The 16,226-nt window shown below is 46.2% G+C and overlaps 1 protein-coding gene across 1 annotated transcript in view; it reads left to right on the plus strand.

Annotated features, from left to right (window-relative positions):
* auts2a (activator of transcription and developmental regulator AUTS2 a) overlaps positions 1-16,226 on the plus strand; it is a 299,368-nt gene that overhangs the window by 270,291 nt on the left and 12,851 nt on the right.

Consider the following 16,226-nt stretch of genomic DNA (forward strand, 5'->3'; position numbering starts at 1 on the left):
AGCACAGCCTAAGCTCACTGCGTATTGTTTGCCGAGTGTAGCCCAGCAGCAAGATTAAGATAATGCCGGATGACATTTAAGAAGGTCCGCAGTGCCATTCATCAAGAGTGGGCCAGACAATTTTCTCATCAATGAACTGTGGAGTCTGTGTGCCTGTTTAGATGAAATCTATTTAGAACAAAAACTAAATGGAAAACAAAAGAATAAGCAGTCACGCAATGATTTATGTGTTCACCTTTTACCTGTGTACGATCCATTTAAATCATCGTCACAATTAGAAATTACTTCATCATGTGGGTTTTCAGTTCCGTGTGTCGCAAAGAAGCACTTTACATTTTTTAAGAATTCATCTGGTAGATATATTGGAGAAAGTAGTCCCTCATGAGACATCTCCTGCAGCTGTGTCTGCGATGTGAGACCGAGTTCAGAGCGGGGGTGAATTGAAGTGCACAGTGTAGTGATTCTCAGTTTCCCCCCCTCAGCACAATGCTGATTTCACTATGCTTTACTGGAGTTAATGTGAAAATGAAGCGGTGCTACACTGAGACCCGGGGCTGACGCCGGCGTGAAGAGCGCCGCTAGTGAAGTGTGTCAGGCTTGAGTACGTCTGTCACTAGGGGAGAGAATAATGTGCGATGTGGAAGGTGTAATTTGCAGCGCTGATGGCATTGTTTAAAAAAATAGTAGAAAGAGAGAAGCGGAGGTGAACTTTTGTGGCAGATATCAGAGCTGAAGAGCTCCCTGGATTGTCATAGAGAGTTCTGCTGGCAGCAAAATTGCCTGTGAGCGTATTACTGCTGTGTGGGAGGCAGCTGAGGGCTTGTTTTTCTCTCTCTGCCTCATTCTCTCTCTGTTTCCTGAGAGGAGGACTGGTGATAGAGCTGTGTGTACTTCCAGGCTGTGGGCCGCCACCTGCTGTAATCTCAAGTGATATAGAGAGCAACAATCACGCCACAAATCACCCAGGCAGCTCCCTAACTCGTTCAGTCGACTGGAAAGAGAAGGTTGGCCTTTCACAGCACCAGTGTTGGTTTACTGCCCCAGGCTCCCAGCACTGCACTCGTGTTGACCTCTGCCGTCTGTGTGGGTTTGTGTGTCAAGAAATCAGGGCTGCCTGTGGAACTTGACCTGATGCGCAGTGGAAAGATGACCTGACTACCATTGGCCTTTTGTGCGTTCTGAGAAACGGCTGCAGTCAAGGACGGTCTCCTTTCCCTGCCGAGGGGCTGAGAGGTCACAAGGAGGTCGCTGCCCCCGCCCTGCTCATACAACTCCTGGAATAAAGCATTGTTGTTGTTTTGGCTCAAACGCAAGCTTAATTTGAATCAAAATTCTCCTTTGATATTTAATAACCGTGCATGTTTTGAGAAATAAGACATGGATCTGAAGGATTTGACTGAATGATACATAACTGAAACAGATTCCAGGCATTTCCCTGGTGTCTTTGCTTCTGTTGGTTACACGTTCCCCGCTAGGAGCATTTAATGTATCTCTAAGGGGTAAAGGAAGCTCAATTTCCTGTTCTGCACAAAGGGAAGCCCCCTCTCCCTCCCCATGGCTGCAACTGCAGAGACAGAGACTGTATTTCATGACCATGAAAGGGTCCCTCCAGCCATGCCTCATCTGCTGACACAGCCAAACAAAGGTTAACAAATCAAGGGAAGTTCTGGCTGATTTACTGCCTTGCAGTCACCAACAACGGCCCCGGCCCCGATGCACCATGAAAAATGGCAACATTTCCAACTGTTCATATTTCAAAATCACATTTAAATGTTCATGCTGATCACAGCTCATTAGTCCTGATCTCAGCTGCGAGGGATGGCTCTTCCATACTTCACAGTTTGGTTTTAAATGAGTCGTGCTTCAGCTTTAGAAGAAAGACTGGCTTTTAATGTGCAAAACTCTGTGTTGAGAACTGAATGAGAACAACTCTACTGAATAATGTTTGGTTTGCTGAATGTAATGAATCAACCTGGAGGACTAACAAACAAACCAGTCGTCCAACAAAGATTAAAAAAAAAAAAAAAAAAAAGTGTATAGCCAACAGATACACCAGTAACAGTTATAACACATGCAATCAGGTCACACTATGAAATGTTTGGCAGATAACTCAGTCAGGTAGATTGTGAATGTGAGACCTCGGGTCTAGTTGCTGCCCACTTGGTTTGTTAACTGAGGGTCAGTTTGAAGGAGAGGCCGTGAATGGGTCTGTTGGTGCTGAAGAAGCACACACACACACTCAGCAGTGTGGGCCAGTCTCCGTCTCTCCCTCCTGCAACACAAAGAGGTCATTCAGAGTGTGCTCCCCGCGTCCCTGAGGTTAGAGACTAAGTAAATCCATCCATCTTAATGCACTTATTTCAGCACCAGGAGAACTGGAGGGAGACTGTGTAAACACTCCTGTATCCGACATGCCACGCTAAACCCAAAGAGCCTGGAACCCATCAGGCCAAAATTAAAGGTCTACATCTCAAACACAAACATTTAAATGGGCTGAACTCCAGAGATCAAAGTGAAAGGCCTTAGTTTTCCTGCCGGCTCCCCTGTGTCTGCCACACTGAGATATGAGGCAGTTTAGCAGCCTTCAGGGCTGAATGGTGAGCACCTTTGTGCTGTACTCGTCTGTTTCTCAGGTGTCTCGGTCAGGTCAAAGGATTTATGTAAGCGTGCTGAGTTTATTCAGAAGTATGGTTTGGTTTCAAAGATAGTATGCAGGATCATAAGTACAAGGCGCTCTGTTTTGGCTCCTACTCATTCTATTTTTATGTCTGTATGAAGAGTTGTGTGAAGGTTTCAGTTCATTTTAGGTGAACAGTCCTAAAAAATACAAATCCTTTATTTGAGCGAGCATCTCCTGTTTGTTTTTTTTATTTTTTTGTATTCCTGTCAGCATGTCATTGACGTGTGGTGACAGTAGAGATGCTACAAACTAGTGGAAGTGGATTGGAGGGCAGAGGCGTTGAAAGCACCAGTCTCCCCCTCCCAGGAGAGGTCCTCCCCCATCACCGTCAACAGTACCCACTGATCCAATGTGACATCAGCCACTCTCCTGCCAACTGTGCAGCATTAACAGGGTCAAAGCGCCACACACACACACACACACACACACACACACACACACACACACACACACACACACACACACACCACTTTTCAAGACCCAGCCATTCCCAGAGCACTGTTGGTGTGTTCAGGCCAATTATGCCTGTGTCAGTCTTTGGTCCCTGCGGCAGAGGTGACATTGCCAGAGAGAGAGAGAAAGCAGACTGCCTTAATGAGGCGTCATGGTGCCTCAGAAGTGTATGTGCATATGTGTGTGTGAGCACATGTGTGAATGCATTTGTGCATGCATGAGAGCAGGAGTGCTGGTTTGGAATGATCCACCCTTCTATCACGATCTGCCATGTTTGTCTGACAGCCTTTTCCGTCGTCAAGGTCTCAACCCTGCAACCTTTTCCACCACGCCGCCTCTCCAAATCTTTTGTGTTCTTTAAGCTGCTGTGGAGCTATGATGTCATTCTAGCAAACAGATTTTCGGTTCTGGTGAATGACTTGAGGCTTGTGTCCCAGAAATGCAGCATAGCAGCTTTGGAGGCACATGTACTAAAAGGGAGATGGGATTAACACAAGCGGATAAGATTTGACTGTTCACTGTGAAATGATTAACCCCTGCGGTGTTAGTGTTGCTTTGAGCAGCATGAAGTAGGATTTGGTCTGTTGGAAAAAAAAAAACACACCCCTGATGAGTGGGTTGAATGATGACTCCAAGTCTCGAAGTTTACAGAACCACCCATTTTGGATTATATGGTCATGGAGAGTTTATCGGATAAAACAATGCCAGAAGGCCAGCCATAGTAAGTATGATTGAACTGTAAAGGATTAAACATTTGTTGCATTCTTCAGACACTGCAGGGTGTTGCCGTCATGTTCAAGCTTTTTTTTTTTCCTGCATCAAATAAATGACCAACGCTGTAATCTACGTAATCCTCAACTGTCACTGTTGGAGCCGAATGTGTTGAAGCTTAGAGTCAGACTTTGTGGTCCACCGCTGTTTAACAGCTGTGGTGTTTTTTTAAAGGAAAGCGTCAGGTGAAGGAGTCTCTCTGTTTCCTCGTCATCTCTGGCAATGCCAGAGGAGGGAAGTGAAAGTGTAAACACAGCCTGTAAAGACAGAAAAAGCTAAGAGAGAGCGAAAGCATGAAGACTGATCAGGATTGATGAAAGCAAGGCTTTAATTGCTCCCACAAGAGAAGAGGTTATCTTTTTTCCCCCCTTCTCACCCTCTCTGATTCTCATAAATATGCAGGGTAGAAATAAAGCCCTGATGAGCCTCGGGGCAGATTAGTGAGGACTACAGATCAGGATCCGAGTTTGTTAGCAGCAGTCCATAGATCCCGTGCATGTGTTTCTGCTCTGCACACACATTGCATGGTTTTCATTTGTTTCAACCCACATTTCATTATATTACCTCAGGCTACTGACTACACAGGGTCAGACACTGGCTGTGCTGGGAAGTTGTGGCTGTCAGACTTTTAGTTCAACATCCCCCCCGTTGTGTTGGGTGTTCTCCCAAGATGGATTTTAACTTCTGAGCCGAGTTCGGGGAGACGACATGGTTAATTTGTGGTGGATGTCGTGCGTGTGTGTAACGTTATATCGGTTTCCTGGAAAGGACATTTTTAAGCATGTGCATTTGATATAAACAAAGTATAATGAACTGCACAATGTTCCATTTTATCACCATCTTTTGGTTCATCATCTCCGGCTTTTGGCTACTTTTCTTAGAAGCCTGCCCAAACCCATCAGCGTCCGTTGGACTGTCACCATCTGTTACAGATTAAGCTGCTTCTGGAGGGAGCAATTTGATTTCAGGGCTCTAGCCTCCCCTCCTTATTCCACGTGTCAGGTTTTACTGTAAACACTGTCTTACAAAAACCAAAATCCCAGAAGGGGGGCCTTTCAAGCCAAGAGCAAACGGGCCGTTGCGCCGGTATGGGCTGCATGTCTGGTTTAGCTCTTAGTGTGCTGAGACGGGGGCTCTGCTGGGCCATTTAGAGTCAAAGCTGGAAAGCAATGTTTGGAAGCTTTTTCCTCTAAACCCTGTGCTCAGGCAGTGTGGTGTTGTGATGTATGAATCCCCTGGCCATGCCTGACACTAGCGAGCCTGTCTGAGCCCATGTCTTCGCTGAGTAGGAGGCCATGGACAGAGGCCGCATTGTTCCCCTAAAGTAACCCAAGCTCCGGGCAGCCGCTGCCCAAAGGGGGATATCAAGTTGTTCTCTCCCCACCAACACCACAATCCTACCTTAAGCTCTGGGGCTTGACGAGGGAGCAGAGAGGCAGCTGACTGTTTGGACGACGGCACAGTTCAAATAAACAGCTCAAATCCCTACCAGCCTCCCCTACACTAACCCTCCCCCGCCAAGTATCACAGTCCCACAGCCATAGCTCATCACCGTGAAGCTTGCCAACAGCCCTCAGCTAATTTGTGGTGTTATTTTGAAAAGCATGTTGATGTGGCTGCGCTGAGGTTTCCTGAGAAAGAGGGCTGCAAGCAGAGAGAAGAGGGTGAGAACCTAGGCCGGGCTTAATCTTACTGCTTCTTTTTTTGTTTGCGATGGGAGCGTTTACCACCACAGCGGCAGACCACACATTTCCAAGCAACAGGGTAGCAAGGATGAAAGTACCTGTGGATAGGAAAGGAGAAATGGCCATCAGTCGCTTGGTCTCTGCCCCGGGTGTCCCGCTAATCTGACTGCAGTGAAACTTGATCGAGGGGGTAATGAGACGGCACTTGACACACTCGCACACACGCACGTCGACACAACGGCTGCTTCTGTAATGCCGGTGAAGATTTAAGACGAGAAAAGGCTACATGCAAATTGATACTTCAGTGGATTTCAGACATTTCATTCATGCATTCAAGTTATTACCACTCTGGAATGAGTTGTTCTTATATTGTTTTAACACTCAGCGCAGGCTGTGTTGAATCTGATCCTTGCAGGCGTGTGCGGTGTGGATGTGTGTAAAACCAGTTGGTCCCATTTGAAAGAGTGAAAGAAGCCCAGACTGATGACTCTCTAGGGACAGATTTCTCTTCCAGCCCTCCATGCCTCTCTCCCCAGTGAAATCATGGTGGTGTCAGCGTGTCAGCTCGAGCTGTCACTCTCCTCACTGCTGCAGGCAGTTGCTCTCATACTATGCCTCCTGGCTGAAGGGAGACGGGGGGAGAGGAAGGAGCAGGAGCAAGAGAGAAGGACAGAGGGGTTTTTCTGCACTTGACACAGTGGATGAACAGAGCGTCGAAACCCCTTAGTGCAACTGGAGAGTCTTGAAAACAAGAAAGAAAGAGCCAAGGCTGTCCATCATCTCAGAGGAGCCAGCTGTACAATTAGGACTCACCCCCATGGGTGGGTTTGGTACAGTCCACAAGGCTTAGCTGAGAAGCGGACAGGGCTTCATGGAGGACAGGCCAACACTAAATAGATCCAGGGAGCCGACATAGTGTTGCAGTACATGCACCGCAACCACGGTGGCATTGGACCTGTTGTTGACTGGTAGAGTTTTCTCTCTGTGTGTGTGTGTGTGTGTGTGTGTGTGTGTGTGTGTGTGTGTGTGTGTGTGTGTGTGTGTGTGTGTGTGTGTGTGTGTGTGTGTGTGTGTCTGTAGGAGAGGCGGTGGGGGGGTTATGAGCATGTGACTGTAATAGAGATTTAAGCATGTCTGTGTTTGATGTTTGTTGGCTCTGCAGAAGACTGTCCATTGTTTCCCTTAGTTCCCACAATGACTGACAAGAAGCACATGTTGCAATGCCAGTCAGTGTTGTGAAATGTTTGAGTTAGAGTTAAAGTCAGGATGTGTGTCAGCACAGACACACATCCTGAATTTGTTATATGGTGAGATTCTGGTTGTTGTTTTTGGAATTTTCCATTTGTTCAGACTTAATTTAACCTCCTGAATGGATTCAGTTTAGTGATTTCAGAAAGTAGTTCAGTCTACATTCGACTATATGTCTATATATCTATACAATGTATACATCAGTTTATGGGCAGACATATTTACTTATGCCTGTGGTGGGACCGTGATTGTACTCCTGCGCTGCAGTGTTTAGAGTCAGGAACACTTGTTCAGTTTTGTTGTATTCGGGATCAGGACGTCACACAACAACCTCAAGCCCAAGCATTTGACCCATTGCCTACTTTTGCTGAAGTTTTCTTGTTTTCTCAAAGAATAGGTTGTGACTGCAGCTGAATTTTGTAATGGCAAAGCTGCTTGCTAAGCATTGTTATTTTCAGATGGGACTTAGCGAAGGTTCATGCTTTTGACTTGTGGCTTGCAATACGTTTCAGCTGCAAATGTGCACATGAAATCATTCAAGGATGAGGAGTCGAGTAAATAACATAGCACAGTTGTTTATTAGTTGTTGTTTGGGGCAGGTAGCCTTTACTACCTTTTAACTTCTGAAGTTGCAGACCACTATAGTGTGAGTGTAGTGGTCTGATGACACGTGATGCTGACGTTTCATTGGCCAGGAAGACTAAACTGCCTCTCATGATAGCATACCTAAATATCAAGTTCGCAAACATTTTGCAAAAATAGAAGAATGATCATTGGCTGTCACAGTTTTGTAATGCAATGTGATGTTTTCCCTCTGACCATAAACATATTGTCTGAATCAGTGATTTTCAACCGGTTGAGCCTCAGGAAGAACATTTTAGTTGACAACTCAAATGTCTGATACATTATACACAAATTAATACACAATGCCTCCATGCACCGTTAAAAACATTGAGTAAACAAAAAAACTAAGCAAAAGACCCATTGACATAAAAATGCTGACTTGTATGCAGATACATTTATTGGTGCTTTTCAAACAAGTTAAAATGGTAATACTCATCAAGTTTATTAATCTAAACTGAACTGTATGATATGAAATAAATAGGCTTCTCTATTTCTAAACCCGTTTACAAATGGTCGAATGAGAGCTAACTGCTGATCTGATGAGTTTAGTTTTGGTCGTTACTGTCATGGGATGCACATGTCACTTAAAAAATAAAAATGCTGCATCAGAAATTCTGTAAACTTCAAACTTTCACATTTCCATGCACACATCTGCCACTCACTGCAAATGGCCCTATGACCCACTTTTGTGTGGCGACCCACCAGTTGAGAACCACTGGTCTAAATCAAAGCAGAGTAAAATCCGACTGAGTCTAAGTTGGTAAAAGAACGACTGAAGTTTCATGTCTGTCTAAGGAAGTGAGACGCTGACATGAAAGACACTGTGGGCCTTAAATGCTCTGTGAGTCTTTTAGGGAACAAAGAATAGCCACCCTCCATTCTTCACTTTACACTTGCACAGATATCTGTCCCTGTGAGTTGTCCCATCAGCCGGCTTATGCACATGTGACATGTTTGAGGTCAAGTGGTCTGGATCGCTCCACAGCTGCCTCGTCTCTCAGTGTAGTTTTACACCACTGTCACAGTGTGAGCGCTGGCCAATTGCTGGATGGATCTTACACATTACACGCTACTGTTATTTCAAAGCTTCAGTGATCCAGGGCATGACAGCCAAACCTGAAGAGAATCTGTCAGCCGCCGGCAACAAGTGTCCCCCCGAGAGCTGCCCAGCACACACCCCCTGGCAGGAGAAGTCCGGCCCTTTGGCCAGCTTTCCACCCGCCCCTTCTGCTGCTCACCTGTGCCAGCATGCCCGTCATCGAGTCTCTGACCCAGCTCTTCTCCCATTACGTTCCCTACAGCGTGACCTCACACCCTCAGGGATATATAAAGATTTGTTCTCTAATGGAGCGCTAGAAACGGGACACTCTGCTGCCACTGATCCCACCGCTACATCCTCATGGGCACGTAAAGATGGAGCCGGGGTTGGGGTGGGGGTGGCTTTGGATGAAGGTGAACAAACATGTAGGCCCCAGGAGCTTGTCCAAGGCAGCAACATTTTACATAAGTCGTTGGGGTGAGAGGGGAGCTCTGAGATCGAGACGCAGAAGCGGTTAAGAGCCGTCACAAGAACAGCTGTAATCAGAGCTAATCAGAGTAATCAGAGGTGGACGAATATTTTCCCTGCGGCTCCCTGTAAGTAAATGGCTTCATTATGACTTGAAGGCGACGAGACAGAACACATTTCCCCCATCAGACAGAGTGCGCATGGAGCTCGGATGGATACTAGCAAAGGTAGGAGACAGGACAGAGCAGCTTTCTTTCCCCCGCTGTCACTCCTTTAGCCGCTCGCACCCTGTCGTACTGTAAACATGTGTAAGTGCTTGTTCTCTGTGGTCTGGCAGCTGGTCCTCCATGGCTTTGCATCTGTCAGAAGAGCTCAGAACATTCAGTGCCTTACTCAGCCCAATTACCCCAGATTGCTACCATTTCACAGAGGATCACAGTCACAGACAGCCCATCTTAGACGAGGAGTCGGGGGTTTATGTCTCGGTTAACCGCGCACACCATGCACCATGACATCACTGCATATACACACACTATATTTACATACGCACTTGCTTTGGCTTCACAACTTGTAATGCAAAATTCATAAACCAAATGAGACAGGCATGAAATATAAATGTTCGGAGAGGCAGCTTAACAACTCGCCCCACCGCCCCCCTGCTTTTGGCCTTTTGCTCAATCACAGCTTGTTAAAGCAGCAGTTTGTGTTACTGTGAGGTGATATCAGCACGCTGTGGTATTCTCACTGAAAGACTACATATGTCACGCTCTCACAGCCAGAATAGTTGCCCTGCTCACCGACACCCCCATCACCAACTTTATTTCTGTTTAGCTTCCCTCTCCCCTTCCCCAGCCACTCCTGGGAGTCTAGCACTAATAAAACAGCTCCAGTCCGAGACCCTCCACATGGAGGGATGTCCAGGCTGTGTAATCCAACACCCCCTCCTGGCTGCAGCTTTAGAGAGCTGCTGACATGACGGAGAGTCTGGGAAGGCCAGCAGGGGAGTGTCCATCATTGTCAGGCCCCCGGGCTCCCTGACCTTCCATTTGGGGGAGGTCCAAAACACATGCCTGTGCACCGTGAGGTGCTCCGACACTCTGGAGATGCAAAGAGGGTATCACTAAGTGTGGTGTTACTGCTCTTGGAGCAGCTAATGCTGTTAACGTCTTCAGAGCTGAAGAAGGGAGGGATAAGGAGCTAATCGGCTGGAGATTCTCTGGAGGCTGTAACTATGAGATCAGGGAGAAAGCCTCTCCAGCTAAGGTTACTGCCACAGGGTTCAGATTCTCTGCGAACTGATATCACGAAGCCAAAGAGCAAGTCTGAACTCCTCTACTCAACATCATATTTAGAAACATTTGGTTAGGCTGTCGCTTTTAGCAAAGCAGCAAAACTCCAGACATGACATGAGTCTCTAGAGTGCCAGTTGATCGACAGATGATGATCCTGTTCACGGCTGGAAACTTGTTCATCTACTAAGGTGCTGAGCTACAGCAGGAACGATGTATCCAACTAGTCATCAGTGGTACAAAATAATACACTAGAATATTATTGAGATAATCTTTATTGATAGTTGTATGTGATTACAAATCCATGAGGGAAGGTGAGTTTATCACATGATCAGAAAGACTGGAGACATCTGTGTAAAGGTGCATTGAGGGACAGTCTCTCTTGGTTAATGTGCATTCTCAGGTGACTTGGACTCCTGATTTTGGACACAAGAGGGAAGTACTAAAACATCAGGGAATTCAAAAAGCCTTACAATCCCAGAGATATGGGAGAGGAACTCTGATGTCCTCCACTAATACGATCTCCAGGGTTTTCCACTGAGACTTTTCTGAGTGTTTGAACAGTAAGTTTTCACAGCTTGAAATCATTGAAGGGCTATTGACTGCACTGCAATGTGTGTGTACCTAATAAACCAGCATGTTTCTGTAAAGACACAAATACATGGAGAGAAAAGGAGAAGAGGCTGTGCCGTATGTCGGTTTGCTGGGTCTCGAAGTGGAGACTGAGGCCTTTATGAGCATGTGCGAGCCAGGACGCGAGTGAGAGTGAGCTCTGACAGAAACGAGTGGCCTGCTGTTTATTGTTCTCCTCTGTGTGGGAGGGAGGTCTGTTAAAGATGTCTGCCATTAACTCAACTGCAAGCTTCATTAAGAACAAATAAACGGAGCCCGGTCCCTCACCGAGGAGCTCTTTGGGGGACGTGTGCTGTCTAAACCACTCCTGAGGTCGGACCACTGTCAACACTTGCTGCTCAATTACAACTGTAATTTTGTTGTCGAACAAAATATGTTTGAAAGTAGAGGAGCAAGTTTTGCAGTGTTTTTCTTTCTTTTTTTATCAGGCACTAAATGGCTTCCATACAATGCCTGGGGCAAAATTGTCTTTTAAAACATTCTGCATGAGCGGTGACCGTGAATGTTTTCAAGGGAGATTTTATTCCAGCAGTTTCTGAGAACCCAGCACAGAGGGAGATCCTGATTGTAATTAATGTTTACCGAGACATACCAATGCAAGATGGAATTTTCAATGAGGGCCATGAATCCTCGTTCGGTGCAGTGTGTACTCTAATTGATTCAACTTGAGCAAACAGTCTGTCGCCCTCTGTTTATTTTTCTGTTTTCTGAAAAGAAGCAGGATGATGTGTGCTGAGGGAACAAAGGGAAAAGCAGCGGAGCCTCGTCCCAACAACGCCACCATTGTTTACCTGCTATGAATCCAGTCCCACCAGCTCTTCACCAAATGAACCGTCTCTTATGACTCACTGACAATGTGATACAGTTGTGGGCGCTCGGCTGGAGTGCGGTGAAGCGAAATAATCTGTGAGATCCTGTATCTCAACAGGAAGTGAGAAAAGAGTTGCAGGGTGACAGTGAATGAGTGGAGCTTCAAAGGTCTTTGTCAGCTGTGACAGACAGCTCTGGGTTTTAGAGTTGTCAGCACCTCTTCTTTCCACAAGGCTTTTTTTTATTTTACAATCCCAGGCCATCGATTTAGTGCTAAGAACCTGCAGGCTACATTTTCCCCTCACCATTCACTTCAAGGTAAAAGCTGCCTAGTTACAGCTTTTGGGTTGCCATTCAAAACATCCACGATATACATGAAATACAATAATGTATCGATAGAGAATTTATTTATTCAGTGTTCCTGTGTTGTTTAACTATGCTAGTGGCAACACTGACGAGTTGGTCCACCAGTTTGATCCAAACTATTTCCAGGAACTTTGCAACAGACATTGATGGTCCTTGGAGGATGAAGCCTCATAACTTCGATGGTCACCTGACCATCTAATCTTGTAACACCATTCGGGTAAAATGTCTGTATTATAGTAAAACGTCGCCACAAGCGTGAGATGGAGTAAAAGAATATTTGATTTGATTTAGTGATCAATTGTGTCCCATGGATGACAGTGACGTTTTGAGTAAAATATCTGGACAACTATTTGATAGATGATCATAAAATTCAGGATAAACTATAATAACTTTTTTCACATTTTTTTATTTGTTTGTTTATTACCAAATGTCTGCAAAACTAATGGCATTCTGATCAACATTAGATGTGCTTTATTGTTGCGCTACTAAGCAGCATGTAAGTATGGTGACATTAGCCTGTAGTTCAAAGCATCACAAGCTGTTTGCATGTCTGTATGGCCTCAGTCTGGTTGTTAGTTAGAAGAACAAACCTTCATTCTTGAGCATTCACCAACAGTATCTTGTTGTCCATGTGACTGCTGATGCCACCTGAAGGTAACAGTAGGGGTGTGCCATATTGTATCGCTTGCTTTATGTTGGTGTAATTTTAAAAGATATTGTAATATTATTTTAGGGCCATATGGCCCATCCCAACACAGTAGTAGTAGCTAATGCCGCAGCATGACTCTGGTACAGGACAGATCTGCCATCAGCACCCAGAGGTCACCTGCTGTTGCGTCATCTGCTTCCCCTGACTCTGTAATGCCGAGCCACCCCTCCAGATTCCCCGTGAACACGTCAAACAGTGAGCACCTCTCTGAAGCAGCAGCATCAACACCGGAGGCTCAGCCGTCACTAAATTTCACCTCTGATCACCACATAACTGTGACATGCACGCGGCAGTCACGGCTCAGCTGCCAGTCTCATGGCCACTGCTATGTGACAGGTTGTTGTTTTTTGTGTGATTGGAGCCATGTGACCTCTGCCGGGTTGAAATCCCATAAACGAGTGTGAGGGCCAGAATGCATCAAGGGGCTATTTTGAGGAGGATGAGACAGAAGGGGTGACGGGAGGGAGCGGAGGCTTGGGATGTCGCAGAGGTCTCAAAAGCCATCAATTTGTCAGGATGTCGCCACACTGGTGTAGGTTGTTCCATCCACACACACACTCACATGAGACAGAGCTTAGCGAAGCAGTTTTGGCTCGGAGTCGGGCGCTAATGTATTTTTCAGATGGACAGGTGCCGGCCTGCCAGTTGCGCTTTTAAAAGATGATGTTGTTGGCACTTGTGTGTTAATTATTTATATGGGCCAGGCTGTATCCTGTAATGACAGTAAAATATAATATGCTAAATTAATCCTCTTATGTACTGCAGTAATGACCTAACACTATATTAAACTACCTAATGTTGTGCATCTCACTTTGCCAGGCCTTCAGTCGCTCCCTCTGTGGATCGCTGCGCAGTGCAAAGATTGGTTTAAAGATTTGTCTCTCACATGGCTGCATCAATCCAAATACCTTGCTGATGAAGGACCATTAGCCAACAACACACAGGCCTATTAAAGCTGAAGGCTCAATGTGATACTAAAAGCACATTAAAAAGTGCTAACAGTAAATACAGCTGCATGATGCTAATGAGCTGCGGTCCACTGCAGGACAGTCACAACAAAGGTGAGATGAGAGGAGGAGCAGGAAAGAGGCCTGCACACCAATTAGATCGTCTGACAAGTGTTACGGATGGTTTTAACAACATTATAAAGGGTGTCGGGCTCTTCCATGTCCGCCGTGTTTGTTTAGTCATATCCTAATGTTCCCACATTATATCCAGTTCAGACAGGTTCGGCTGTCGAATCCATTACAAGCTGCCGTGTAGCTTCAACCACGTATGGAGATCAGAAGTGGTGGTGTGTGCAGCTAAAGCACTGTGAACAGTAGGAGACGGCTCACCCTCGGATAATGAGTTATCCCCCTAAGTCCTCACTGGGTCCCCTGACATCCTGCCTTAATGAAAGGCTTTCCTGCAGACACACACCCAGCTGACCCTCACAAAGCCCTCGTGTACCCCCGTTACCTCTTAAATCCAGCCTCTAGCTTTTTCCTCTCCGGCTAACCCACACACCCACAGGCCTCATTCTCTACTCCAACGCTCCACTGAGCACCGCGTGCTAGTTAGAAACAGCAATACGAGAGAAAGAGCATGGCTCCATATTTTGAAAAACCCAAGTGGGAATTGCACTTATTTGTTTCCAGGGATGAAGAAGACTGACAAATGAACCCTCGCGGGAGGGGAGCTGGCGTGCACAGTTCCTCCCGGCTCCGCATGGCCCTGGAGTGTTCATTATGACCAGAATAGACACCTTCTTTTTAGCGTGTTAGCACATTCTCAAAACAAGCCGTGGACCTCAGGGACCCAGAGGTGCAGCAGGAGACTTGAGAATTGGGAATTTGTTCTCTCCCCGTCTGCTGCGGTGAGGTTGTTTGCCAGCAGCAGTCTCTCTTGACCGGTAATAGCATTTGTAACTGGAGAAGATTGACATGGATTAGGGAGATGGATATAAGGGCTGCTGGGCTTTCTTGTTCATCGATGCACATGAGGGTGGAACAGAGATGTGTTTATGTGGAGACTGCACATAGAACAGAGGAGATACAGTTTCCATATGGGGGATCATTAGCTTTGAGGAAACCTCACCGTTACGAGGGGACTGTTCATATTCATACTTGCTCAAAGAAAACGAACAGATACGTTTACAAAAAGCACTTCAACTTGGCAAAGTGTGCCTTCTGTCTCCTGACAGGCTGGCAGATGTCCCAGTAAACTCTCCCAGACAGAGCAGGAGTCAATAGCTGTTATTGTAGTTATTGATTGTGATCTCACACAAGGAATTACCTCGCTTGGCTTTTTAATGCTAATGGCGGCTGTTCTCTTAAAGCTCTGTTAGCTCAGCTTGTCCCGGGGGGAGTAGTGTGTCAGGGAGATGGAAGCCCACCCCCCTCCCATGACAGACAGCTGCTGCCTCTGCCCAGGGGAAGCGGGTCCCATCTACACCTCTTTGGCAGGTAAAGGATTTAGCTGCTTTCACTAAGGAGGAGGAGCCCCTGCTCCTGCCCCTAAACCCCCCTGAGGCTCAGGGAGAGTTAATTACAGTTTATGTATGCACTGTCATCCCCCATGAGCCTCTCTGCCTCTGGAGCAGCCGGGCTGACTGCTGATGTACTGAGCACTTTGTTCTGTAGGAGGAGGTCCCTGCAGAGAAATACCCTAGATGGAGCTTATTATCCATTGTTCTGTGTGACTTCAACATTGTACCTTGATTATTATTCATTCTTTGGATTAATGCACACTTTGGACTAATGGGGTACAAACAGGGCTTTTACCGTCAGGTGATTGCCGTGTTTTACTGAAAGCCCATAAAAGGAATCCTCACCTCGTCAGATGGTCATCATCCCACATGTAAAACTGAATTAATTTTTGCAGTGTTGTTACGCTGCAGTGTCCTTTTAACGTGTGCTAATCGATGGATCCAAAGCTGAATATCATAACTGCAGTTGTTGTTCGGGGAAAGGCATTTCCCGAACTGTGGGAGAAGTGAAAGGGAGGAAAGGCTTCAGCAACTTTAGAAACTGTAAGAAATCTACCCACTGTGTTTTCACAATTCAGCTCCAGTTTGTTTCTGTGTGCAACAGCTCTCAGTGAGTAGAAGGAAACGTGAAAACAAATCTGATCGGAATTCATTTATTTTGTTCCGCAACTGAAAGTTCTGTCATTCAAAATGAAGGTGATGTTGTGTTGCGTAGCCTGAACAAGCAGAACACGTTTGAACTGTGTGGAGTCTCTCCAGGGTCAAATAAAGGCTGCAGCGAAGGTGCTCGTGCTAGCAGCAAGGTGTGTCAGTATGAGGAAGATAACTCCTCTTCCTCTGTCAGTTTGTGGGGCTGTCTGTCAGCTCAAAGCACACATACCATCAGCAGGAGACTTAGAAAACAATATTCTACAAAATGCCTGTAACTCACTCAGAAAGGAGCTCACTCAGAGTTCAGCCATGTCTGTGTGTCTGAAGCCA

Source organism: Embiotoca jacksoni, unplaced genomic scaffold, assembly GCF_022577435.1.
Source record: "Embiotoca jacksoni isolate LCO1_2020_lvr unplaced genomic scaffold, fEmbJac1.0.p SCAF_13, whole genome shotgun sequence".
Lineage (NCBI taxonomy): Eukaryota > Metazoa > Chordata > Actinopteri > Embiotocidae > Embiotoca > Embiotoca jacksoni.